Source organism: Anomaloglossus baeobatrachus, chromosome 6 (assembly GCF_048569485.1).
Source record: "Anomaloglossus baeobatrachus isolate aAnoBae1 chromosome 6, aAnoBae1.hap1, whole genome shotgun sequence".
Classification (NCBI taxonomy): Eukaryota; Metazoa; Chordata; class Amphibia; order Anura; family Aromobatidae; genus Anomaloglossus; species Anomaloglossus baeobatrachus.
Genome location: NC_134358.1, coordinates 23,771,122 through 23,793,512, shown reverse-complemented (window position 1 = coordinate 23,793,512; position 22,391 = coordinate 23,771,122). Strand labels below are relative to the sequence as shown.

The 22,391-nt window shown below is 48.3% G+C and overlaps 1 long non-coding RNA gene across 1 annotated transcript in view; it reads right to left on the bottom strand.

The window, feature by feature from the left end:
- The window catches only part of LOC142243950 (uncharacterized), a 237,124-nt gene extending 226,834 nt beyond the window's left edge, over positions 1 to 10,290 (bottom strand). Inside the window, exon 1 of the long non-coding RNA XR_012724416.1 lies at positions 10,082 to 10,290. This is a non-coding gene — a long non-coding RNA (uncharacterized LOC142243950). The remainder of the gene's footprint in view (positions 1 to 10,081) is intronic.
- Between the last annotated feature and the right edge of the window lie 12,101 nt (positions 10,291 to 22,391).

Sequence of the window (22,391 nt, the reverse complement as noted above, 5' to 3'; positions counted from 1 at the left end):
CTGTTATCATTGAGGCCAGAGAGAAAAGCTTCAAAGTGCTAGCAATCTGTTTTGCAGGGTAGCCGCGCGCTCGGCATATGCATAACCTGACATTGCTGTTTGACCGCCAAGATGTTCATTGTTGGCGGCAGGGAGAGACAGCGCGGGATTGTGGTAGGCACAGTACAATGTGCAACTGCTCCAATATGCAACATGATCCTGTGGTGGGGCCGCTGTGTGACGTTACGCATGCGCAACGAGTGTGACTGCCAAGTCCGTCTGTGTATTCAGCACATGTAGCAATTAGAGTATAGCTGGTCATGAGAAGATCTGACAATCTGACTAGTGATGAGCGGGCACTACCATGCTCAGGTGCCCAGTACTCGTAACTAGTGATGAGCGGGCACTACCATGCTCGGGTGCTCAGTACTGGTAACTAGTGATGAGCGGGCACTACCATGCTCAGGTGCTCGGTACTCGTAACTAGTGATGAGCGGGCACTACCATGCTCAGGTGCTCGGTACTCGTAACTAGTGATGAGCGGGCACTACCATGCTTGGGTGCTCGGTACTCGTAACTAGTGATGAGCGGGCACTGCCATGTTCGGGTGCTCAGTACTTGTAACTAGTGATGAGCGGGCACTACCATGCTTGGATGCTCGATACTCGTAACTAGTGATGAGTGAGTACTACCATGCTCAGGTGCTCAGTACTTGTAACTAGTGATGAGCGGGCACTACCATGCTCAGGTGCTCAGTACTTGTAACTAGTGATGAGCGGGCACTACCATGCTCAGGTGCTCAGTACTTGTAACTAGTGATGAGCGGGCACTACCATGCTCGGGTGCTCAGTACTTGTAACTAGTGATGAGCGGGCACTACCATGCTCGGGTGCTCAGTACTTGTAACTAGTGATGAGCGGGCACTACCATGCTCGGGTGCTCAGTACTCGTAACTAGTGATGAGCGGGCACTACCATGCCCGTGTGCTCGGTACTCCTTAAGAGCAATTGGATACTCGGATAGGTGCGACTCGCGCACCCAAGTATAATTGAAGTCAATGAGAGACTCAAGCATTTTTCCAGATTTCCAGAAATTTTTCCAGATTTCTCAGAAAAATACTTGAGTCTTGCATTGACTTCCATTTATACTCAGGTACTTTAGTCGTGCCCATCCGAGCATCCAACTGCTCTTAACGAGTACCAAGCACCCGGGCATGGTAATGCCCGCTCATCACTAGTTACGAGTACAGAGCACCCGAGCATGGTAGTGTCCGCTCATCACTAGTTACGAGTACTGAACACCCGAGCATGGTAGTGTCCGCTCATCACTAGTTACGAGTACTGAACACCCGAGCATGGTAGTGTCCGCTCATCACTAGTTACGAGTACTGAACACCCGAGCATGGTAGTGCCCGCTCATCACTAGTTACGAGTACTGAACACCCGAGCATGGTAGTGCCCGCTCATCACTAGTTACGAGTACTGAACACCCGAGCATGGTAGTGCCCGCTCATCACTAGTTACGAGTACTGAGCACCTGAGCATGGTAGTGCCCGCTCATCACTAGTTACGAGTACTGAGCACCTGAGCATGGTAGTGCCCGCTCATCACTAGTTACGAGTACTGAGCACCTGAGCATGGTAGTGCCCGCTCATCACTAGTTACGAGTACAGAGCACCCGAGCATGGTAGTGTCCGCTCATCACTAGTTACGAGTACTGAGCACCCGAGCATGATAGTGCCCGCTCATCACTAGTTACCAGTACTGAACACCCGAGCATGGTAGTGCTCACTCATCACTAGTTACAAGTACTGAGCACCCGAGCATGGTAGTGCCCTCTCATCACTAGTTACGAGTACTGAACACCCGAGCATGGTAGTGCTCACTCATCACTAGTTACAAATACTGAACACCCGAGCATGGTAGTGCCCGTGTGTCGCCCAGGGACCAGGGGGTACTCAGATCTGGGCCACGGGGTCACTTCTGTGGGTATCACGGTGGCGTGACCCGGTCTGTGATCCCAGGCTCCACAGTAAAAGGGGATTTGGTAAATGAGATTGTTTATTGTCCGTGACGCCACCCACGGTTGTGGTGATTGTGGACACCACCGCTGCGATGAAGGTGCGGGACTCCCGGGAACGGTGTTGGGATGCAGCTTAGATGTTAACCCCTCCGTGGGTAGGGGCAGTTGGTCCCGGGGCCTGTTCGGGGATAAGCAGGGAGCAGGGCGCAGTGCTGCGGTGCGATGCCTGAGGGCACGGGCGTACTCACAAGTAGTTCACACAGAGTCACTGGTAACTAGGAATTGCCGGTGTCCGCAGCCTTCGGTACGGGGTGTTAGTGTCCCACACACGGTGCAGCAGCCCTTGTTGTTCTTTCCCTGCAGCCAGGTGCCTTTCTCTCCACTCTCTTCCTCCTCAGCCGGGAACGGGGAATACACTCCCCTGCAGTGATCCGGGTCACCCAGGTACCGGGGGGCCACTACCCTGCCCGGCTACCTCTGGCCCCTTCCTCACTACAGCCTGTCCCGGCCCTCTCGGAGCACGCTTCACCATCAGCCTGGGAGCTACATCTCCAGACTCCTCTTCTGTCTGCCTCTCCAAACACTCTGCTCCAGCCCCTCCCCTCTGCTCTTCTCTTACACTGGGGGCTGTGGTTTGTCCTGCTGCATCGGTGTGGGATCAGGTTACCAAGGAGGATTAACTCTTTCTGTGACAACCTGGCTTTGCCAGGGCGTCACACACCCCCTTGGTAAAACACGGCCCGTCCTCGGGCCGTCTGGCCACCAACATTTATTAAAACTGGAAAAATCAACACATTACAATCATACATCTTCCCACATCGGGAGGTACGTTTTCTAAAACTTCAAACCGTTCTGCCACCCCACACCTGCGGAGCAGATGGCCTCCTCCTGAACTTGAGGGCGTTCAACAGGGGTGACAGTCCATAAAACAGTCAACTTTTTAACTTGTGGGTAGCCGTCCATGCTCCACTACCACTGCCGCTGCCGCCACTCCCAGTACGGGGCACGGGTTCCGTGCTCTGCCTCCTGCTCAGAAGCCAGGCCCACTTGGATGCCCTCGGCGCCGGCTACAACCGACCTCGCTAACTGCCGAGGACTCCATCTCTCACTGGCCTGCTCCTCCTCTCTGCAGGTGCACTCCGGCTGCTCCACAGCCGTGATGGGGTACCTGGGAGCAGCTGGCGCCACATCTGGGGCAGACTTCCAATTGGGTGCCACCTCCGTTGCGGCCGGGCGGACTGCCGGAGCCGACGTCATCACCGTGGCGGCTGGGCGGACTGCCGGAGCCGGGTAAGATGTCATCGGGGTTGCGGCTACTGCTTGTCCAGGAACGGAATTAGGCAAAGTCCTGGCGTCCCTGCCTTTACAGTCCTGGTCACATGAACTGTGGTTCCTTCCTCCTGCTCCCCCTTGGTACTCGGGAGCAGTCCTTCCAGCAACTTTTAAAGTTTTCCTTTCGCTACCGGTCCTCTGGAGCTTCACTTCCGCCCGCGTTCTCAGGGGGCGGAGCCTCTTTTTCGCGCCCACCGCTTGGGGAAGAAGGCACTGGGCGGGAGATTTTCGCGCCTAAAATGGCGGCAAAGATGGCGACTTTCAAAATTTTTGCAGCGGATCACCGCTGACAGTCCAGAATAAGGCGCACTTCCTCCAGGTAACTGGATGGGTTCGATCCTGTTCGTGATGCCAAATGTGTCGCCCGGGGACCAGGGGGTACTCAGATCCGGGCCACGGGGTCACTTCTGTGGGTATCACGGTGGCGTGACCCGGTCTGTGATCCCAGGCTCCACAGTAAAAGGGGATTTGGTAAGGGAGATTGTTTATTGTCCGTGACGCCACCCACGGTTGTGGTGATTGTGGACACCACCGCTGCGATGAAGGTGCGGGACTCCCGGGAACGGTGTTGGGATGCAGCTTAGATGTTAACCCCTCCGTGGGTAGGGGCAGTTGGTCCCGGGGCCCGTTCGGGGATAAGCAGGGAGCAGGGCGCAGTGCTGCGGTGCGGTGCCTGAGGGCACGGGCGTACTCACAAGTAGTTCACACAGAGTCACTGGTAACTAGGAATTGCCGGTGTCCGCAGCCTTCGGTACGGGGGTGTTAGTGTCCCACACACGGTGCAGCAGCCCTTGTTGTTCTTTCCCTGCAGCCAGGTGCCTTTCTCTCCACTCTCTTCCTCTTTCTCCTCAGCCGGGAACGGGGAATCCACTCCCCTGCAGTGATCCGGGTCACCCAGGTACCGAGGGGCCACTACCCTGCTCCGGCTACCTCTGGCCCCTTCCTCACTACGGCCTGTCACGGCCCTCTCGGAGCACGCTTCACCATCAGCCTGGGAGCTACAACTCCAGACTCCTCTTCTGTCTGTCTCTCCAAACACTCTGCTCCAGCCCCTCCCCTCTCCTCTGCTCTTCTCTTACACTGGGGGCTGTGGTTTGTCCTGCTGCATCAGTGTGGGATCAGGTTACCAAGGAGGATTAACTCTTTCTGTGACAACCTGGCTTTGCCAGGGCGTCACACCCGCTCATCACTAGTTACAAGTACTGAACACCCGAGCATGGTAGTGCCCGCTCATCACTAGTTACAAGAACTGAGCACCTAAGCATGGTAGTGCCTGCTCATCACTAGTTACCAGTACTGAGCACCCAAGCATGGTAGTGCCCGCTCATCACTAGTTACCAGTACTGAGCACCCAAGCATGGTAGTGCTCACTCATCACTAGTTACAAGTACTGAGCACCCAAGCATGGTAGTGCTCACTCATCACTAGTTACAAGTACTGAACACCCGAGCATGGTAGTGCTCAGTCATCACTAGTTACCAGTACTGAGCACCCGAGCATGATAGTGCCCGCTCATCACTAGTTACCAGTACTGAGCACCCGAGCATGGTAGTGCTCAGTCATCACTAGTTACCAGTACTGAGCACCCGAGCATGGTAGTGCTCACTCATCACTAGTTACCAGTACTGAACACCCGAGCATGGTAGTGCCCGCTCATCACTAGTTACAAGTACTGAGCACCCGAGCATGGTAGTGCCCGCTCATCACTAGTTACAAGTACTGAGCACCCAAGCATGGTAGTGCTCACTCATCACTAGTTACAAGTACTGAGCACCCAAGCATGGTAGTGCTCACTCATCACTAGTTACAAGTACTGAACACCCGAGCATGGTAGTGCTCACTCATCACTAGTTACCAGTACAGAGCACCCGAGCATGGTAGTGCCCGCTCATCACTAGTTACAAGTACTGAACACCCGAGCATGGTAGTGCCCGCTCATCACTAGTTACCAGTACAGAGCACCCGAGCATGGTAGTGCCCACTCATCACTAGTTACCAGTACTGAACACCCGAGCATGGTAGTGCTCACTCATCACTAGTTACAAGTACTGAACACCCGAGCATGGTAGTGCTCACTCATCACTAGTTACAAGTACTGAACACCCGAGCATGGTAGTGCCCGCTCATCACTAGTTACCAGTACTGAGCACCCGAGCATGGTAGTGCCCGCTCATCACTAGTTACAAGTACTGAACACCCGAGCATGGTTGTGCCCACTCATCACTAGTTACAAGTACTGAACACCCGAGCATGGTTGTGCCCGCTCATCACTAGTTACGAGTACAGAGCACCCGAGCATGGTAGTGCCCGCTCATCACTAGTTATGAGTACTGAGCACCCGAGCATGGTAGTGCTCACTCATCACTAGTTACAAGTACTGAACACCCGAGCATGGTAGTGCCCGCTCATCACTAGTTACGAGTACTGAGCACCCGAGCATGGTAGTGCCCGCTCATCACTAGTTACCAGTACTGAGCACCCGAGCATGGTAGTGCCCGCTCATCACTAGTTACCAGTACTGAGCACCTGAGCATGGTAGTGCTCACTCATCACTAGTTACGAGTACAGAGCACCCAAGCATGGTAGTGCTCACTCATCACTAGTTACGAGAACAGAGCACCCGAGCATGGTAGTGCCCGCTCATCACTAGTTACCAGTACTGAGCACCTGAGCATGGTAGTGCCCGCTCATCACTGTTACGAATACAGAGCACCCAATCATGGTAGTGCCCGCTCATCACTAGTTACGAGTACAGAGCACCCGAGCATGGTAGTGCCCGCTCATCACTAGTTACAAATACCGAGCAACCGAGCATGGTAGTGCCCGCGTATTACTAGTTACGAGTATAGAGCACACGGGCATGGTAGTGCTCGCTCATCACTAGTTAAGAGCACCGAGCACCCGAGCATGGTAGTGCCCGCTCATCACTAGTTACGGGTACTGAGCATCTGAGCATGGTAGTGCCCGCTCATCACTAGTTACGGGTACTGAGCACCCGAGCATGGTAGTGCCCGCTCATCACTAGTTACGAGTACTGAGCACCCGAGCATGGTAGTGCCCACTCATCATTAGTTACGAGTACCAAGCACCAGAGCATGGTAGTGCCCACTCATCACTAGTTACGAGCACTGAGCACCCTAGCATAGTAGTACCCACTCATCACTAGTTACGAGCACCGAGCACCCGAGCATGGTAGTGCCCGCTCATCACTAGTTACAAGCACCGAGCATCGGAGTATGGCAGTGTTTACTCAACACTACATGTGACCAATCAGAGTGCGAGGGATCTATGTAAATCTGTTAATGATTCATGTCTAAAATGCGGGAGAGACATTGCGCATTAAGGTCTTGAGTTGGATTAGTACTGATGAAGGAGTTTCCACTCCAAAATGCATGGAATAAAATCACTTTCTAGGATTTGCTCTTTTTTCTCATGGCAGTGTGAAAGGTAATCCCTACCATCCATCCATTCATGTCTGTGCATAGTTTAGGTTACCTGGTTCTGCTCAGTAATAGTCTGCACTGGTGCTTCGGACCCGGTTTGCTACCTCACTCCTCTTTTGGATTCTATATATGTTTTCCAGTGCCATCCAGGACTGCTCCCTCGCAGATTTGTAGTGAGTGGTAGCAATGATAATGTACCGCCCCTGCAGCAGTCGGACTGCTCGGATCCGGGGTTGCCGGGGGCTCGAGGTCACCCGAAAATGAAAGGGGGCTATTTACAGGGGATTAATGTTTGTGACGCGACCCATGGTTCGCGGTAAGGGGAGTACCGCCGCTGCCGATGAGAGTACTCAGGGGAGATGGAGTGGGGCAGCCAGATGACGTTCCCTCCACGGGTAGGGGAGGCCCCGGGACTCTGGATCGTGGAGTGTAGGGGAGCGTGGTGCAGGCCAGGCAGGGAATTTCAGGGGAAAGCAGCGTACTCACTTAGGCCGTATGGATGTTGCTGCGACCATTAAGCAGACTCTGACACAGAAGTAAACCAAGTCTCCGGGTGCCGCTGCCGCTTTGGGGGGGGCTTGTCCGGGAATCCATCCCCGTGGGTATTACTGATGGATCTGGACATGCCTCCATGCACTAAATTTAGAGTGTTCTGCGTGACCCCTCGGCCTGAAGCTTTCGGAGTCCCGCTCTCTACGGTTAGTTAAAGGAGCTGTGCTCTCGATGGCTGACACTTGGGATCTCAGTGGGCCGCATAAGCTGGAAAGCCCTATGCCCCTTGTTGTGTTGATGCCTTCGATCTCTGAGCTCTTGGGGAAAGTTCATAAAGAGACTATCCTCCACAGGTCAATTATCAGGTTGCGTGAAGCTACTCCCTGATCTAGGGTCCAGTACCCCGCCATGCTCGGTACTGGTTTGGTTACTAGATTTTCCGGTGCCAACCGTTCTCCCAAACTAAATCTGGCACCCCTCTCTAATACCCTGCGATTGGGTTTCCAACTCCTCCGGTCCCAGACCACCGTCTGCGACCTAGCCAAAGTCTCCCAGGGAGCTACAACTCCCCCTAGCTCCTCACTCTCTGAAGGCTACCACTCAACTGACTCAGCCCCTCCCACCAGTTTGTCTGACCCCTAGACGGGTGGCCCTGTTCCAGCTAGACCACCCACTGGTGTGCCTGACATTGTGTGGTGTGAGGTGTGGCTAGGATTTGAATGCTGATAGAGCAATACCAAAGGTTAGGATCCCAGAACCATGGGGGGTTGAGCTCTGCACCAAAAGAGAAAGGAGTGCAGTTCCCTGTGACACCTGGCTAGTTCAGGGGCGTCACAATAACCCCACACATTTGCCAAAGTATGTGAACACTCAGCAGGTATTGTGCATGTGTCATATTCTAGTGCACTACATGTATCTCTGCAGGTGTGGGGGGGTGATAATGTCATAAGCACCAGTCACCTACAATTCGGCAGCACCAGATAATCTGTTGTACGGTGTTCAGCATTGCACTCACTGGGTGTTATGGCAGCGATGGACTATGTTCACATTGCAGAGTCTGACAAACCACCTGGGATCACTTAGTTGCACAGCCTGTCACGGGTGTCAGCTGGTTCTGGTTTCACTGTTCTCCAGTACAGCAGGAGTTAATCCCTGTTGTCTTGTGATCATCTGCTGGGAGCTCAGGCTGCTGATCACCATCAGCTGCCCTCGCCCTTTATAAGCTTCTAGACTCTGAGGCTGAGTGCCGGATATAGCTTTTTGCTTCCTCGGTTCCTGTGGTTATCCAGTTGTATGGTGATCTTCAAGTTGCGGTTCAGCGTGGTGTGTGGGTCATCCAGTTGTGTATTTATCTCCTACCTCTGTTGCGTTACTCCCTACTTCACATACTGTCCTTCTTTTGTGTTTGAGTGCAGTGAGCACAACTTTTCATTTACCCTTGTCTGTGATTATTTGTGGGATTTTGGTAACTGGGTTTCTGGCCCAATCTCTAGGTGGAGGGAAGTAGTATCAGAGCTTGGAAAGGAGACAGGGCCACATTGGAGGCTCAAACCTGGCTACCATCAAGTCTACCTTTGAGAAAAGGGATAGCGCAGGGGCCCCAGTCTTAGGGTCAGCCTAGAAGCTTCTATTCCATCCGTACACCCCCTGACATAATCCCTTTAAAATACTCCTTTGCCTTCTATTTTGGGACTTGAACCACTGCTGGATATTAACCTTGGCTAGCTCCTCCACTGCTTCATCACCTCTGTGGTCCTCTTTGCCAGTCCTGGCTCCATCTTTGCCAGTCATTACCCAAGATTTGTGACCATGTGATTTCATGAGTGAAGTCCAGATCCCAAGTTTAAGGCTGAAAGTGAGGATCCACTGCCTGGTTTTGTTCTTTTTTTTTGCCTAACCATAACAGGGACTGGATGAAGAATGTACAGGATTACAAATACATGGCTGCGGCACGCCTGTTCACACGACGTGCACGTGGTTGCCTCTCAGTCCTATTTAAGTGAATAGCACTGAGCGACACAACCCGATGTCATGTTTTTCAACATGGCAGGCACGTTCAGCTCAAACGATGTCTGATGTATAACTAAAATACAAAACAATGTGTTAAGTAAGGGGGAACACCAAGGACACAATAACAATGATGTGGCTTAGCTCTAGTGAGAGGGTTGATGGGACATCTCCTATCCTCACCTGCAGCTGTCCCTACACTCCTAGCCAGGTGCTATACAGTCTCCTCAACTATCACTGAACAGAAACCTGAGACCCTGAAAAAATCCTGTAGTAGCTCTGGCTAGTGCGTTGGCAGGTGGGAGACGCAAGCCCCACCGCTGCACTAAGATGACACAAGGAAAGGTAAGACAAACAGGGCAAACAGCAACAAAAGCATAAAGTCCGGCTTCTGGAACACTCCTTCACAGCTCCTTCCACCAAGAGGGCCAGAATAAAAAAAGATTTGTATAATCAGCAAAGATTGCTGGGAAACCTAGCTATTTAAACACAAAGGGGTGTGGCTACAGAGCAGCTGACATTAACTGTTTCAACACCTTGAGAAATGAAACAACATTTAAATGTAGAGTCCAAGATGGAAATGGGGGGATCTCAACCCTGAACCCATCACATGTCTTCAAAAATAGAAAGATGACCATGACACCCCAGTACAGGTATGACGCTCCTTTTTGAAAAAAATATGTCCCCAATGGAGATATTAAATTAATTCTGAATCATATCCTCACTATGAGAAATGCATCGCATGTGAGACGTTCGCCGGCCGTTTCCACCATTACATCTAATACAATGAAAATTCCAGCACATACCCGTCAGTGTACGATGACTCTGCAGAGGAAACCGTCTGATGGGGAGTTAATAGAAATATATCCTGTCATTTTTATACGTGAGGGATACAACAGCTGAAACGTCGCTTGTGATATGGACATGACCGCCAACAACAACACATAAGAGAAAACACCGGATCGATGACCGAGGACTGCGCCCAGAAAAGCGTGGAAAAGCCATTCACTGTCCGTGCGGCTGCTGCAGGAGAGGCCCAAAAATACACATCCTGACGGATCAGATGGTTGTTACTGAGTATAACCACTAATCGTCAACCAATCTACAGATTAATAATTCATTCTGCCAAGTCATTCTCATAAATACAGAGCACAACGGGCCAAGAAAAATATTCCCTACGAACTGATGACTTTAAACCTGCTGCAGGGAGCCGTGAATCCATCAACAGGTTACAACAGCCAAAAACACCTCAAATAGTGTCCGGTGTCAAGTGATATTAGTGCAATTCATGGCTGCGAGTGGAGTATAATGAGGATCACTCATCGCAGGTAGTACACGGACAAGGGACTTTCGTCTTCCGGGATGGCATTGTAATGTTACTATATTGCCAGTATATACAGCTAGTAAAGATGATGATGATGGAGAAGTAGTCCTGCTGATATGACCGAAGGAAGTTATCCTGAAAGAGTCCAGAGGGTGTTTTGAATGTTAATTTTTCTGGCGCTTATATGACCAGTCTTCCTCTCTCAGGCTCCTCATTTTAAATAATTAATTTGTATTTTATTGCATGAAATAAGTATTTGATACAATAGAAAAACAGAACTCAACATTTGGTAAAAACCTTTGCTTGCAGTTACAGAGCTCAGACATTTCCGGTACCTCTTGACCAGGTTTGCACACACTGCAGCAGGAATTTCGGTGACTACTTCATACAGATCTTCTCCAGATCTTTCTGGTCACTCCACCATACGGATCTTCTCCAGATCTTTCAGGTCACTCCTCCATATGGATCTTCTCCAGATCTTTCAGGTCACTCCTCCATACAGATCTTCTCCAGATCTTTCTGGTCACGCCTCCATACAGATCTTCTCCAGATCTTTCAGGTTACTCCTCCATACAGATCTTCTCCAGATCTTTCAGGTCACTCCTCCATACAGATCTTCTCCAGATCTTTCAGGTCACGCCTCCATACAGATCTTCTCCAGATCTTTCAGGTTACTCCTCCATACAGATCTTCTCCAGATCTTTCAGGTCACTCCTCCATACAGATCTTCTCCAGATCTTTCAGGTCACTCCTGCATGCAGATCTTTTCCAGATCTTTCAGGTCACTCCTCCATACAGATCTTCTCCAGATCTTTCAGGTCACTCCTCCATACAGATCTTCTCCAGATCTTTCAGGTCACTCCTGCATGCAGATCTTTTCCAGATCTTTCAGGTCACTCCTCCATACAGATCTTCTCCAGATCTTTCAGATTACTCCTCCATACAGATCTTCTCCAGATCTTTCTGGTCACTCCTCCATACAGATCTTCTCCAGATCTTTCTGGTCACTCCTCCATACAGATCTTCTCCAGATCTTTCAGATCACTCCTCCATACAGATCTTCTCCAGATCTTTCAGATCACTCCTCCATACAGATCTTCTCCAGATCTTTCAGGTCACTCCTCCATATAGATCTTCTCCAGATCTTTCAGGTCACTCCTGCATGCAGATCTTTCCCAGATCTTTCAGGTCACTCCTCCATACAGATCTTCTCCAGATCGTTCAGGTTACTCCTCCATACAGATCTTCTCCAGATCTTTCTGGTCACTCCTCCATACAGATCTTCTCCAGATCTTTCAGGTCACTCCTGCATGCAGATCTTTTCCAGATCTTTCAGGTCACTCCTCCATACAGATCTTCTCCAGATCTTTCTGGTCATTCCTCCATACAGATCTTCTCCAGATCTTTCTGGTCACACATTAATACAGATTTTCTCCAGATATTTCAGGTTTTGGGGGCTGTTACTAGACAACATTGAGTTTCAGCTTCCTCCAAAGATTTTCTCTTGGGGTCAGGTCTGGAGACTGGCTAGGCCACTCCAGGACCTTGAAATGCTTCTTAGAGAGCTGCTACTTGCCCTCGCTGTGTTTCTTGGGTCATTGTCATGCTGGAAGACCCAGCCACGACCCATCTTTAATGCTCTTACTAGGGGAAGGAAGTTATTGGCAAAAATCTCTCGATACATGACATTATCATCAGGGCTGTGGAGTCGGTAAGCCAAACCTTCGACTCCAACTCTGACTCCGACTCCTCAATTTCTCTTGCACCGACTCCGACTCCACGACTCCGACTCCACGACTCCGACTCCCACATATATTGCTTATAGTTAAGTGAAAAATGTATTGTAGTACAATGTGAACATCAGACATTTAATAATTTTTATGATACAATAATTAAGATATTTAGATAGAACATCATATATATTTATTGGAATACAACTTTAGAACACAAAAAACTGTAATAAATTGTAAATATGCCATACAATATGTAATATACAGTAGATTACATATATATCTTGTGTGTGCATGTATTATATATATATATATATATATATATATATAGTGTTACATATTTACAAATTATTAGTTTTTTGTTTTCTAAAGTTGTATTCTAATAAATATATTTTGTATTCTATCTAAATATCTTGATTATTGTATCATAAAAATAATTAAATTTCTGATGTTCACATTGTACTACAATACATTTTTCACTTAAATATAAGCAATATAGTAAATGTTATTATTTAGTAGGTTTTTGTTGAAAACAGTTTTTTGCCACTTACATAGTGTATTACATAGTGTTACAGAGTGTATTAGTGTTCTATATAACACTATGTAATACACTATGTAAGTGGCAAAAAACAGTTTTCAACAAAAACATAGTAAATAACATTTGTGCAGTGTATGAATTTGTTGTAAGAAATAGAATTGCCTCCATCAGATCCTCCTTCGCAGATGACCTCAAATCTGACCTAATAATATTAAGGCTGGAGAACAACCTCTCTACAGTAACTTGGGTTGGAGGCAAAGCCGTAACCACATGGGAACATCTCTATCAATTTCTGGGTATAAAGGAATTGCCTCCTGCACAGTCAGTTTTGATGAACGGTTGAATTTTTCTATTTCTTTGAGAGCAAGTGAAAAATTTTACTGAAATCTGGTCAATCTGCTGCTATAGGAGACGGAGTGAAATCTTTTTCCTTGCGGCAATGCTCTGCCTGCTCCATGTCATCCAAATACTTGTCAAAGTTAAACTCCTCATCTGATGAGGATGAAGATATGGCAGCAGTAGCACTGTCAGGCCCCAAGTCCTGTAGCTGCTCATCCTAACTGCTACCTCAGTCACAGCTTCTTTTCCTTTAGTAAGCTGTTGATCATCAAGCAGTATATGATGACTTGGGTCCACATAAACAGCTGCCAGAAGAATTTTATTTTCCAATAGCTGTGTCTCTCTCCGTTTCATTGAAGCAGAAATGCCATCTGCGATTAAACCTCCTCTTTGGGACAGGCAAAATAGCAAGTTCTTCCTCTCCCTTATGAAAATGCCAGGACTTAAATCCTCAGCTTGTAATTTTTTAGTCACAGTAAATGGGTGATTAAGCAATTCCTTCAATTCAGCCGCCTATGTCCATTGACCTTCATTTAAGGTTACTTGAGGGTCCACCATATCTATAAGAAACGATTTTAGTTCAAGCAATCGCTCAGAGATTAAATAAGTGCTGCCTCACCGAGTGGCTTGATCAACAATTGCCCCTTTCCCAGCACGTCTCTTCAAGATGGAATCAATTTTAGGGGTTCTGTCAGCAATAACCAACTTCTTCACTTTTCCAATCAGATTTCCAGCATGTCTGCCCAGTTTCACACATCCAGCTTTTCGCCGGTTTGGCGGATGTGGCGCACGCCAGTACAGTACGATACAGTACAGTGTCAGCGCCACAACTTCCGGGTCACATGCTCCGGTCACATGAAAGCATGTGACCATCGTTTGTCGCGGTGCCACTGTACTATATACACTGTACTGGAGTCCGCCGCATCCGCCAAACCGGTAAAAAGCCGGATGTGTGAAACCGGGGTCCCTCTTGCAGACTATCTCTTATTGCCAGCTGCAGCGTGTGCACAACACAGCGCATGTGATGAATAAGAAAGGGTTTTGAAGCAGCTTCAACAAGATCATCTAATTCTAAAGTATCATTTTGTTGTTCTTCTGTTGTAATATCTGTTTGTTCCTCAGTTACATGAGCAGCGCTGTGGCTCCATCTCACACATACTGAATCCGAAATTTTCTTCTAGATGTTGTTCATTCCTCTCATTCATCAGTTTAATTGTACTTATGTTTGAAGCATTGCCCATTACAATAGCAAGAACCTGTTCTTTTTTGAGTTTGTAATCTTGCAGAACTTTTTCCACTAAGGCCTGGAGAAACTGGCCGGTGTGAGGAGCTTTACTATCTTTTACTGTCAGTGTCTTACTAACAATTTCTTTCTTGTCACAAACATATCGAACATTGATGGCAAAATAAGTCAGTGACCATGCAGTGACTCTGGCATCCAGCAAAGGCAATGGGTTTCCAGATAGGACATTCAGACACATTGTTCTGTGAGGATCCTCACAAAGAATGAGCAGTCAGTTTGTGGCCCTTTTCTAATCTGCTTTTGCTATTGTAAGCATTATTTATGAGCTCAAAAACCTTTTAGGTGATGCGGTTTATTAAAAAGATGATATGCTTTTGCAGCTGAAAAACTTATCCTCAAAAAACGCAGCTAAAACGCTGTGTGTGAATGCAGCCTTAGATCAGGAATAGAACAGCCATTTATAGGACATTTCTTAAGTTTCCCAAATTCCTATGAAAAAATTTTCATCACACTCTGCATTGCACTCCTGTCTCCAATTTATTAAATATTTTAGGAGTCGGAGTCGGTGCATTTTATACCGACTGACTCCACCAAAATGAGCTCCGACTCCACAGCCCTGATTATCATCCCTCTTTCAATAAAGGCTACTTTACACGCTGCGATATCGGTCCCGATATCGCTAGCGTGGGTACCCGCCCCCATCTGTTGTGCGACACGGGCAAATCGCTGCCCGTGCCGCACAACATCGCGCAGACCCATCACACATACTTACCTGCCCGGCGACGTCGCTGTGACCGGCGAACAGCCTCCTTTCTAAGGGGGTGGTCCGTGCGGCGTCACAGCGACGTCACTGAACGGCCGCCCAATAGAAGCGGAGGGGCGGAGATGAGTGGCCGGAACATCCCACCCACCTCCTTCCTTCTTCATAGCGGCCGGGGGGCAGGTAAGGAGAGCTTCCTCGTTCCTGCGGCGTCACACATAGCGATGTGTGCTGCCGCTGGAGCGACGAACTACATCGTTACTGCTGCAGTAACGATAATCGAGAATGGACCCCTATGTCACCGATGAGCGATTTTGCACGTTTTTGCAACGATGCAAAATCGCTCATCGGTGTCACATGCAGCAACATCGCTAATGCGGCCGGATGTGCGTCACCAATTCCGTGACCCCAAGACTCCGCATTAGCGATGTCGCAGCGTGTAAAGCCCCCTTAAGGCCCCTTTCACACGTCAGTGATTCTGGTACGTTTGTGCTTTTTTTTAAACGTACCAGAATCACTGACATACGCAGACCCATTATAATGAATGGGTGTGCTCACACGTCAGTGATTTTTCACTGCACGTGTCTCCGTGCGGCGTACCCGCGTGTGCGTGATTGCCGCACGGAGACATGTCCATTTTTTTCTGGCATCACTGATGTCCCACGGACCACGCAGTGGTGTGGTCTGTGAAACACGTGCCAGAAAAAAACGTGCATTTAAAATAATAAACATTTTTACTCACCCGGCTTCAGCCGCGCTCTCTGCAGCCCGTGCAGCCTGCTGCTTCTAAGCCGGCTGATTACTGTCGCGCATATTAATGATGCGCGACACAGCTGACCCGGAAGCAGCTGCTGCGGGGGTCAGCGCCGGCTGGATGCTGCATCGCGGGAGCGATCAGCACCATGGAGAGCGGGAGCGGGCACAGGTGAGTTGATTTCTAAGTGCAATCACGGGCCACGGAGAACGGAGCCCGGATTGCACTTAGACAACCCACGTGTGCTGTGATTCACGGCACACGCAGGGACATGTGCGTGTTTTACACGCCAGTGAAAAACGTCTGTGTTTTTCACTGACGTGTGAAACGGGCCTAAGGTGCAGTCATCCTGTCCCCTTTGCAGAAAAGCTTCCCCAAAGCATGATGTTTCCACACCCCTGCTCTTTGGTCTTGGCCATGGTGGAGAGGTTGGAGTGTGATTGAGTGTGTGGACAGGTGTCTATTATACAGGTAACAAGTTCAAAAAGGTGCAATTACTACAGATAATGAGTGCAGAGTAGGAGTTTCTTAGGCTATGTGCCCACGGGAGAAAATACCTGCGGATATATCCTCAGGTACATCCGCAGGTTTCCCGCAGCAGCTCCCCGGAATCCGCAGCTATCCATTGCTGCGGGATTCCAGCGAAATATCTGCGGTAAACCTGCGGACATTCGTGTGACTTACCTGCGGAAGTCCCGCCCTCTATCTCCATAGTGGAAAGGTGGGACATCCGCAGGTATTTCCGCAAGAATAACTGACATGCAGCTACGTGCGGCTGTGGGACATCCGCAGCATGTTCCGCAGCCGTACATACCGCTGAAAGGACACACACTCCCCATGTCCTATAGGATAACATGGGAGTTGCTGTACTTGCTAAAACCTGCGGATTTATCTTCAAAATCCAGAAAATCCGCTGATTTTCCGCAGATAAATCCGGAGGTATTTTCTCCCGTGGGCACATAGCCTTAAAGAAAAAATAAGAGGTCTGTGAGAGCAGAATTCTTGCTGATTGGTCGGTGATAAAATACTTATTTCATGCAATAAAATGCAAATGAATTATTTATTAATCATACAAGGGGATTATTTGGATTTTTTTTATTCTGTCTGAGTCTGACACAGTTGAAATTACCTATGATACAAATTACAGACCTCTCCATTCTTTGTAGGTGGTAAAACTTGCAAAATCAGCAGAGAATCAAATACTTATTTTCCCCACTGTATGTGCTCTGTACACATATGTGTGTGCATTATATGTGTGTATACATAGGTGTGTGTTTGTGTGTCTGCTCTGTATACATGTGTGTGCTATGTGTGTGTGTATACATATGTGTGTGCTCAGTGTATACATGCCTCTCTGCTATGTGTGTATATGTGGCGCCCCTGAGGCTTCAGGCACCACAGTGTACTGTATCTCCATTAGGGTGTAGTACTTTTCCCGGGTTCTGGGAAGGTCGGTACCAGTTTCCACTCACACAAACATACAGTAACACTGCATTTCCCTCCCCAATGGGGACCGGGCCAGGGTGGGATCACAGCAGGGGGTCACTACAGCGGTGGGTTTACAGGACGCAACCGCACCAGGGGCTCCCCAGATGCACTGGACTGGGGACTCAGGGTCAGGGAGAAGCAACTACCAGGAGGAGTGAGGAGCACACAGTGGGAAGAGCAGGTTGACCTGGTGAGAGCAGTGAACCAGCCGGTGGCAGAGGATGGGGGCAACAGCTTGGAACACACAACACAACTACAACAAGAGAGAACAGCTTCAGACACAGAGCAGAGCGGACATGCTGAAAGCGGCTCTGTGGGCCAAGGCGTTCACCACAGTCGCTGGGGAGAAGCTGGTGGCTGCTTCCACAGGACCGGCGCTGTTGGGATTCAGAATCCTAGGGCAGATATACTTCACGTTGTCTACCAACTCTGCAAGGCTCGCAGGGAACGGATAGAACAGTCACCCGACCCGTCCCATGAGTCTGCAGCAATTAGCATATAGGATCCGGGGTTGAGGATCGGTCCCATAACGGAACCGCGCTATCAGCATATAGAATCGGACACTTTACTGACACCGGGACCCTCAAGTGCTTCACAACACGGGGGTCTCATACTTAGCACATCAAAGGAGGAGAGGGCTCACAGGCTGACACACACACACCGAACTTGACCTTTCACTGATCCGGGATCGTCTGGAGCCCATGGTGGCAGAGAACGGTACCCTAGGCAGTGTCTGAAAGACTTGTGAGTAAAAAGACCTGGAACCGCAGCTCCTGTCTCTGCCTCTCTTTTGCAGGCGTCATTGCCCAATGCTGCGGCGCCAATGGGGACTACCACCACCCTCGTCCTTCATCATCCTCTCGCCTGTGGGGAGCGACACTATCCCCGCTGCACCCCGACATCTGCCCTGGCGAGAAACCCTTCAGCGGAGGGCTTATACCTGGCCGCGTACCACAGGTGGTGTCACGATCATCCTAATAGATTTTCCTAACAGTCACCCCCGTCCTCCACCTCCGATTACCACTCTCATCCTCCATTCCTGCCTCCTGTCCACCGCCATCTTTCCCCTCCTGTACGCCTCGGGGCAACGGAACCGGGACAAGCCACCCCGTGACAACGCAGAGGATCTGCACCCCAGCCCGGCTACGAGTAAGTTAAAAACACCTGCCCCGCGATATATATACATACGTGTGTGCCCAGTTTATACATGCGTGTGCGCTGTATGTGTGTATATATATGTGAGTGTGTAACAGTGTTTGTGTCACATACTGTGTGGATGTAGCATTCTCATTTATAAATCTCGGCAGCACAGACGAGAGTTCATAGCTGTAAACATGTCGGCAATCACCCAACAAGCAGACAAAATGCCACTCCTTCATCAGATACAACCCCTGGCAAAAATTATGGAATCACCTGGCTCTGAGGATGTTCATTCAGTTGTTTACTTTTGTTTAAAAAAAACAGATCACAGACGGCACAAAACTAAAGTCATTTCAAATGGTGACTTTCTGGCTTTAAGAAACGCTAAAAAAACCATGAAAACATAATGTGCAGCCAGTAACGGTTACTTTTCAAGACTAAACGGGGAAAAATTATGGAATCACTCAATTATGAGGAAAAAATTATGGAATCACCCTGTACATTTTCATTCCCAAAACTAACACCTGCATTAAATAAGATTTGCTCATTAGTCTGCATCTAAAAAGAGTGATCACACCTTGGAGAGCTGTTGCACCAAGTGGACTGACATGAATCATGGCTCCAACATGAGAGATGTCAATTGAAACAAAGGAGAGGATTATCAAACTCTTAAAAGAGGGCAAATCATCATGCAATGTTGCAAAAGATGTTGGTTGTTTACAGTCAGCTGTGTCTAACATCTGGACCAAATACAAACAACATGGGAAAGTTGTTATAGGCAAACATACTGGTAGACCAAGGAAGACATCAAAGCGTCAAGACAGGAAACTTAAAGCAATATGTCTCCAAAACAGGAAATGCACAACAAAACAAATGAACGAATGGGAGGAAACCGGAGTCAATGTCTGTGACCGAACTGTAAGAAACCACCTAAAGGAAATGGGATTTACATACAGAAAAGCTAAACAAAAGCCATCATTAACACCTAAACAAAAAAACAAGGTTACAATGGGCTAGGGAAAAGCAATCGTGGACTGTGGATGACTGGATGAAAGTCATATTCAGTGATGATTTGCGAATCTGCATTGGGCAAGGTGATGATGCTGGAACTTTTGTTTGGTGTCGTTCCAATGAGATTTATAAAGATGACTGCCTGAAGAAAAAATGTAAATTTCCTCAGTCATTGATAATATGGGACTACATGTCAGGTAAAGGCACTGGGGAGATGGCTGTCATTACATCTTCAATAAATGCCCAAGTTTACATTGAAATTTTGGACACTTTTCTTATCTCATTAATTGAAAGGATGTTTGGGGATGATGACATAATTTATCAAGATGATAATGCACCCTTCCATAGAGCAAAAACTGTGAAAACATTCCTTTAAAGAAGACACATAAGGTCAATGTCATGGCCTGCAAATAGTCCAGATCTCAATCCAATTGAAAATCTTTGGTGGAAGTTGAAGAAAACGGTCCATGACAAGGCTCCAACCCACAAAGCTGATTGGCAACAGCAATCAGAGAAAGTTGGAGCCAGATTGATGAAGAGGACTGTTTGTCACTCATTAAGTCCATGCCTCAGAGACTGCAAGCTGTTATTGAAGCCAGAAATAGTGCCACAAAATACTACTGATGTATTAGAGTGTTATTTTGTTTGTTTATTTTTCATGATTCCATAATTTTTTCCTCATAATTGAGTGATTCCATAATTTTACCCTTGTTTGGTCTTGAAAAGTAACCGTTACTGGCTGCACATTATGTTTTCAGGATTTTTTTTAGTGTTTCTTAAAGCCAGAAAGTCGCCATTATACAAAAATAAACAACTGAATGAACATCCTCAGAGCCAGGGGAGGCCAGAATTTTTGCCAGGGGTTGTAGTTGATTGTTTACTCGTTCTTGGCTGCAAATCGCCCGATGCAAACTGCAGAAATGCTGCTGATAACAGGATACTGTAGGAGACTTTTATCTATCAGGGCTCGTTCTGTGTCCATCATTCCTCCTCATCGTGTGTAAATGATCTAGCATTATGATTCCCCTGGTCAGTACACTTTTGTAGATACTAAACATGTATAGCTTTTTTTATACTTAATTGGTGGGAAAAAAAATCAGACATTTTTAAAAAATAAAATTAGTGCTTTTGTCACCATTTTCTAAGACCCATAACGTTCTCATTTTTCGGGATCTGGGACTCACTGAGGGCTTATTTTTTTTGCCCTGAGCTGACGTTTTAATTATACCATTTGTGGGTAGATTTGAGGTTTTCACTGCCTCTTATTGCATTTTAATGCAATGTTGTGGCCACCAAAAAACAGTAATTCTGGGGTTTTGATTTTTTTCTTATTACTCTCTTAACAAATCGGATTTATTTTATGCTTTGATAGATGGGGCATTTCTGAAATTGGCCTGGTGTCCCTCACTGCTCTGTCACATACCCCGTCACAGCCAAGGAACAATCCAAAGGGCTTTATTGGAACTACAAAGATATAGCACCAAACATCAATATAAATCCTTAAAGTCTGGAAGGAGTCCACAACAAAACAAAAGATCCAAAAGATCCAGGGGCACCTCCCGGTATTTCGATGCCAGGGAAAATAGGGCAATGGTCCTTATATGAGTTCCTTGAGTCCAACAGTGGGAACAACAAAACGCAATCCCACGTGGCCACTGATCTCCAGTCTGTAACGGTCCATACACAGGCTCTAGGATCCAGCCTAAGCTATAGATCCTAGTGCTTCTAGGATTTGCGAACTCAAATCCCGAAACAACCGCGGCTCCGGCCGTGGACCTCCCCACCGAAGTCCCTACACGTAGGGCCAACTCCCTTTTAGAGCGACGTGACCCCCGGGTCTGTGAGGAGCTCGAGCCACCCACCGACGAGCACGGATACGAGCGGCTCGGCAGCCGGCAGAGCCCCGGGGCGGTACAGCTGCGGCAGGCGCTATTGATCTGATGGCGGGCTGCGGGGGTGTCACTGCAGTTGAGTGACTCAGGAGTGTCACAGGATGGGGTGTCTTAGCGGGGGGTGCCATTGTTCTGACTGCGGACTCTTTTGAATCGCCCGCGGTGGACGAGATGGACTTCAAGAAAATTGCCGCGGAGGCGGCATGTGCGCAGACTCTGTGACCATTTTCTTGAAGTCCATCGCGTCAATCTGCACATGCACCACCTCTGCGGACATTGTCTTGAAGTTCATTGCTTCAACCGCGGGCGATTCAATGAAGCTCGCAGTCAGAGCAATGCATCCGCCGCCAATACACCCCATCCTGTGACCCTCCTGAGCTGCTCCACTGCTTTTCCGAGCCCTTAATATCGCTAACCCTGCGTCCTATGACCCCGCTCCACCACCGCTGCCCCGGTAAGCCATATCCGGATTCTAAGACATACCACCATTTTACCCACAGTGTTTGGGGGGGAAGTGCATCTTATAATCTGGAAAATACGGTATATAAAGTTTGTTGAAACGGCAGTGACTATAATATTGATTACGTAAACGAGCATGCTTCTACAGCAGGGACCACACTATATGCCGCAGTGCCCAGATAATATACAATAGAGGATGAGGATACAGCTCAGTGTAGCAGACTTTAAGGCATCCAAGACCCAAAGATTGAAGACACTTACCCCTGATGCTTAACGCTAGCTATTTCACGATTTGCCGTTGTTAAAATCCACTGGGCAAACACTTTAAACTTTCTGTATGATTGCCGGAAGAGGAAACCAGGAGACAAGCAGGGGGCACTGGCAGAAGTATGGAGTATTAGAAAGGTCTGGTGATTTTTAAGTATTATTTTAGCACCT